The sequence below is a fragment of the Megascapheus bottae genome, chromosome 7 (assembly GCF_031878675.1).
Source record: "Megascapheus bottae isolate mThoBot1 chromosome 7, mThoBot2.hap1, whole genome shotgun sequence".
NCBI lineage: Eukaryota > Metazoa > Chordata > Mammalia > Rodentia > Geomyidae > Megascapheus > Megascapheus bottae.
Window position 1 is genome coordinate 7710847 of NC_143515.1, and position 5425 is coordinate 7716271.

Sequence of the window (5425 nt, forward strand, 5' to 3'; positions counted from 1 at the left end):
TCCTTCTCATGGTCAATAATGCACATTTTGTTTATGTACTTATGGATTTGTGGATACTTCTTCCCATCTTTCTGGCTATTACAACTAATAATGCAATGAACATTAGTGTATACATATTTGAATCCTCATTTTAATTACTTTGTTTATATAGGTAGGAGTGGAATTGATGGGTCATATAATTCATGTTTATGTCAGCTATTTGTATATTTTTAGTAAAAGTGAGGTTTTGAACCCCAGGCCTTAGGCTATTTAGACAGGTACTCTACCTCTTGAACCACATACCCTTTTTGCTTTAGGTGTGATTTCCCAGGGACTGTTTCAGATCACAATCCTCTGTCTATGCCTGTCTAATCCTCTAAATCTGTGGTATAAACCACCCTACTCAGCCTTGTGCCGCTTAGTCTTTCCCTGTATTCCCTGTCTTTCCATTGTATCCCCTGCCTCCTGAGTGGCTAGGAGGCAGTATAAGCCCTTATACCTGGAACTGCTTTGTAATTGTAAGGTACATAATCTAAACTTATTGTTGTAGCGAAAATAATCCAAAAACTTTGTAGTTTAAAACAAAAACTATTGACCTCATATTCTATGTGAATCAGGAACCTGGCTCTTTCCCAATGCATCTCATGAGGGTGGAGTCAAAATGTCTTCACGGAAATGCTTCCCAGGTACCCCATGCACCTAGCTAGCTGTCCACAGGTTTCAGGAGCATTTCTTGATGGTGACCGACTTCTCCCCAGACAAGTGAGTCAGGAAAATAAGGAACAAACTGCAATGGTCTTGGTTATGAACCATCCCTTTAACCACATTGTATTTGTTAGATGTGAGAGCTTTTGTAGGGAAAAATGTTCAAGAATTAGTAAACACATTTTACATCTCCACACTATTTATTTATCTATTTATTTATTTATTTTGTGTGTGTGTGTATGTGCATACTGTCTTGAGATTTTTTTTGCTCACAACTAGCTTAATTGGAGAAAAGAATCTCACTGACTTTCCTGTGATGGCTGGCTTCAAACCACGATCCTCAGATCTTGGCCTCTCTTACAGGGAGACTTGTACTAGTGACTCATTGGTGCCTAGTTGCATTCTTTTTTGCCGGTCTTGGAGCTTGAACTCAGGGCTTGGGCACTGTCCTTGGGCTTTCTCTTGCATAGCATGCATGAAGACCCAGGTTCGAGTCCTTGGTACCACATACATAGAAAAGGCCAGAAGTGATGCTGCGACTCAAGTGGTAGAGCTCTAGCCTTCAGAAAGACAAGGTCAGTGCTCAGGCCTTGAGTTCAAGCCCCAGGACTGGCAAAAAACAAAACAAAATGGAAGTTCAGTGCTGTTCTCTAGCAGCTGAAGGTGGAGGGCAGTCACTGTGCTGCTATTAAAATGACTCCTAGCTCAGTTCACTGAGTGCTGGTGACTCTATTGGGATATTACATTGGTCTCATGTACTTTGGGGGCTAGAAGTTGCAGACATGGCAAAACTCTAGCAGAAGACCATGACCAGTCAGTCCTGAATATGACCCTGAAATGTCATTGAGAAACCCAGTCACAAAGATAAGACTCTATTAAAGAGATAGGCCCTCATTTCCTAAGCTATATGCATTTTCCAAGAAACATAAGAAAAAAGTCTTGAAAATGCAGACAAATAATTCCAAGGCCTTGAGTCCAGATGTGAAGGCTTGGTTATCAAGACCGCTAAAAAACTCAGAGGTTAATAAACACAAGATTCCAATGGATACCAGCCACAAGCTCCAAACACCTGATTATGTCACCCAGACAAAGCTTGAGAAGTGCGTTCATGCCTACATTGCCAAGTCACAGGTGCTGCTGGCACAATGCCAAGGCCCAAACAAAGACCCAGGCTGAAGCTCCGGCTCCTGCTCTGGGCTCAGGCTCCTGCTCAGGCTCTAGCTCCAACTCTCAAAGGTGTCTATGCCTCCAAGGAGGCCCCACAGTAAAGGTGGTGTCTTCCAATGGAGGAAAGTACACTGATGTGGTATATGTGTGTGGTGGGGAGCGGGGGGCCCTGTGTTGTTTCTGCAAATTAACTCAGGCAGAATCTGTGGTGACCAGACTGGAATCATCTGTAAGGTTCTTCAGTTCTTTACTTTCCCTGAATCTGTGGTCAGCTATACGTTGACTTGGTGGCTTTATTTTACTTACTTATTTATTTATTTATTTATTTTTGCCAGTTCTGGGCTTGGGCTCAGGGCCTGAGCACTGTCCCTGGATTTTCTCAAGGCTAGGGCTCTACCACTTGAGCCACAGCACCACTTCTGGCTTTTTGCTACATATGTGGTAGCGATGAAATCAAACCGGGTCTTCGCGCATACTAGGCAAGCACTCTACCACTAGGCCAAACTCCTGGCCCCGAGTGGCTTCATTTTTTAGAGGGTTGCAAGCTGTTACTCTCTTTCTTGCATTAGTCTTATTGCTCATAGGTCTGTCTCTCCCTTATCTTCCGTAGAGTAGCCAGGCTTAAATTCTTGAAGAGGGCATTTCAAGAGACAAAATAGTCACTGTTAGCATGCGCTCCATCTCAGGTCCTCGGCTCCTCCTTCAAAACAAGCTGATCTGGCCAGGCCTTCACAACTGGCTTTCAGCCTTACCCTTCCTCTCACTTCATGCCGCTGAGCCATGTTTTACCCCTACTCTTCCCCTCCCGCCACCCCGCCCAGCATCAGGAACACCTGCTGCAATCAGAAACCCCCTTCCCATATAGTTGCCACTTCTTGCCCCTAATAAAATTTTCTCTTCCCTCGTTCCTTGACTATTAAAAAATACTCCTGAACAAAGGCCATTTCTCCCTTTCCCATGAGAGAATTAACCTTGTCAGCCCCTGTTGATAATAAACTTCTTTTGCTGTGTGTGACTGTGTCCATATGGTCTCGTGGGAAGGTGGCTTTCAGACTTCATCTTTACAAGGCTCTTCTGAATTCTATTAGCCAGAATCAACTCAGATTCAGTAAGACATGGTGGGGTAGGCTTGGGGCACGCCTATAATCCCAGTACACTGGAGTGTGGTGACTTGGAGGCTACACTGCAAAATAAAAATTAAATCTGGAAGCCAGGCACCAGTGGCTCACACCTGTAATCCTAGCTACTCAGGAGGCTGAGATCTGAGGATTGAAGCCAGCTCAGGCGGAAAAGTTCTCATGAGACTCTTATCTCCAATTAACCAACCACTCAAAAACAGAAAGTGGTGCTGTTGCTTACGTGGTAGAGCACTAGCCTTGAGCACAAAGAGGTTTAGGGACAGTACCCAAGTCCTGAGTTCAAGGCCCATAACTGACGAAAAAAAAATAGCTGGGCATTGGAGGCTCATGTCTGTAATGTTAGCTACTCAGGAAGCTCAGATGTAAGGATCATGGTTTGAGACCAGCCCAAGCAGGGAAGTCTCTAATAAACTACTCAGAAAAAAATCTGGAAGGGGTGTGTGGCTCTCTACAGAGCTAGTCTTGTACACAGACAGGCTCAGAAGGGGCTAGGAGTTTGGCCTAGTGATAAGAGTGCTTGCTTAGCATGCACAAAGACCCAGGTTCAATTGCTTCGTACCACTTATATAGAAAAAGCCGAAAGTGGTGCTCTGCCTCAAGTGGTAGAGCTCTATCCTTGAGAAAGCCCAGAATTCAAGAGAAACCCAGAATTCAAGCCCCAGGACTGGCAAAAAAAAAAAAAAAAAAAAAAAAAAAGAGAGAGGCTCAGAAATAGCACCCACGTCCTGAGTTCAATCTCCAGGACTGGCAAAAAAATATTAAAAATTAAAATTACCTGACAATAAAGTCCATGATGGAAGTAAAGCTGTGGCTCTTGTGGTAGAGCACTAGCCTTGAGCAAAAAAACTTCAAGGACACAGTGCCCAAGACATGAGTTCAAGGCCTAGGATTAGCACAAACAAAAAAAGAGAGAAATAAACATAAAAAAATTGTAATCTGTAGACTTACTACCTGGGACATGTCGAGATGTAAAATTCTGTCCTTTGGGCTGTGGGTTTTTTGTTTTCTCCAAATTAATCTGATCATTCAAGTTCAAAAAAACCCCCCAAATTTAAAAAGTTGAATAGATTCTACTTCTTTACAAGAGGCGTTGCAAAATTTTTCACAGAGGGTGTGGATACAGTGAAAACTGGTGAATATGGGATTGTTTTTTGAATGAAATTACCACATTTGTAGCCTTTCATAAGTGTTTATCTGAAAATGCAGGTCAATTTTTCTTTTTTGATGCTTCTTTCCATTAGCCTAGCTTCCTTTCTTTGTTTATTTTTGCTCTATTCTCGAGTTTTTAAAATCAAAAGTATGTATGATAATAATTGTTGTTGTGTAATATTTTCCTTTAAAGCAGTCATCTTCTCTTAAATTTTCTCTTTAATGTTTAGTAACAACTGAGATATTAAAGAAGGTGATTGGCTTTTTGTTTTGTTTTCTCTTGGTAAGTCTGGGGCTTGAACTCTGGGGGCGCTGTCCCTGAGCTTTTCAACTCAAAGTTAGTGCTCTACTACTTGAGCCACAGTGCCACTTTCAATTTTCTGGTGGCTAATTGGAGATGATAGTTTCAGGGACTTTCCTGCCCAGGCTGGCTTTGAACCCTGATCCTCAGATCTCAGCTTCCTGATTTGCTAGGATTACAGGCGAGCTCTACAGACGCCCGGGAAGAAAGTGATTGTTCATGTCAAAAACACTCGGAAAAGTGGAATTCTCCTGGGGATGATGTCTGGCTTCGAGTTATTTCTGTCATTTGTCTGCAAAATGTCCGGATTCATACCAAGACTTAGAGCATTCCCTTAGTTACAAAAACAAGTCAAGTTGTCTATTATTGAACCAACAAACAGATGGAGCCTTTCTACAATGCCCTGATTATAGTCATTTAAACAGGACCAACTTCCTATCTGCCAAACGAGATCCATTTCCCACTTCCTTAAATTCTCTACTTGGAACATCATTTACCCTGTTCCATCCCTCCCTGAAGAAATTATCTCCAGAAAACTCAAATCCAGCCCCTTTCACAAGTAGCCTCCCCAACCAGGTGTGCCTCTTCCCCCTTCTGAACGGTGGACGTTTCAGATGAACCTCCCTGCCTCCCGCATACTGATGGGTTCCCTTTTCCACTTTCCTGTTACATCTCTGTCTATGCCAAGCGTGCATGGCGATAGTGCTATTGTGCACAGCTGCACCAAGTATTCAGCTCAGACACAACTTGAAACAGATTGTAACTATCATTCCTTAAAAACATTAGGGTTGCCGTTGAAGAATTTTCACGAAAGGGAAAAAAATTAGAAGCTAACGTGCTGCTTTAAAATCCTATCCGATTGAGGCGCAGGATGAAAACGCGTAGGAAAGCGGGCCCTGCGAGAGGACGCCTGCGCAGTCAGCGGCGAGGGGCGGACCCCGCGGACCCGCGCGGAGGGCGCGGCGCATGCGCGGGGCGGGGCGGC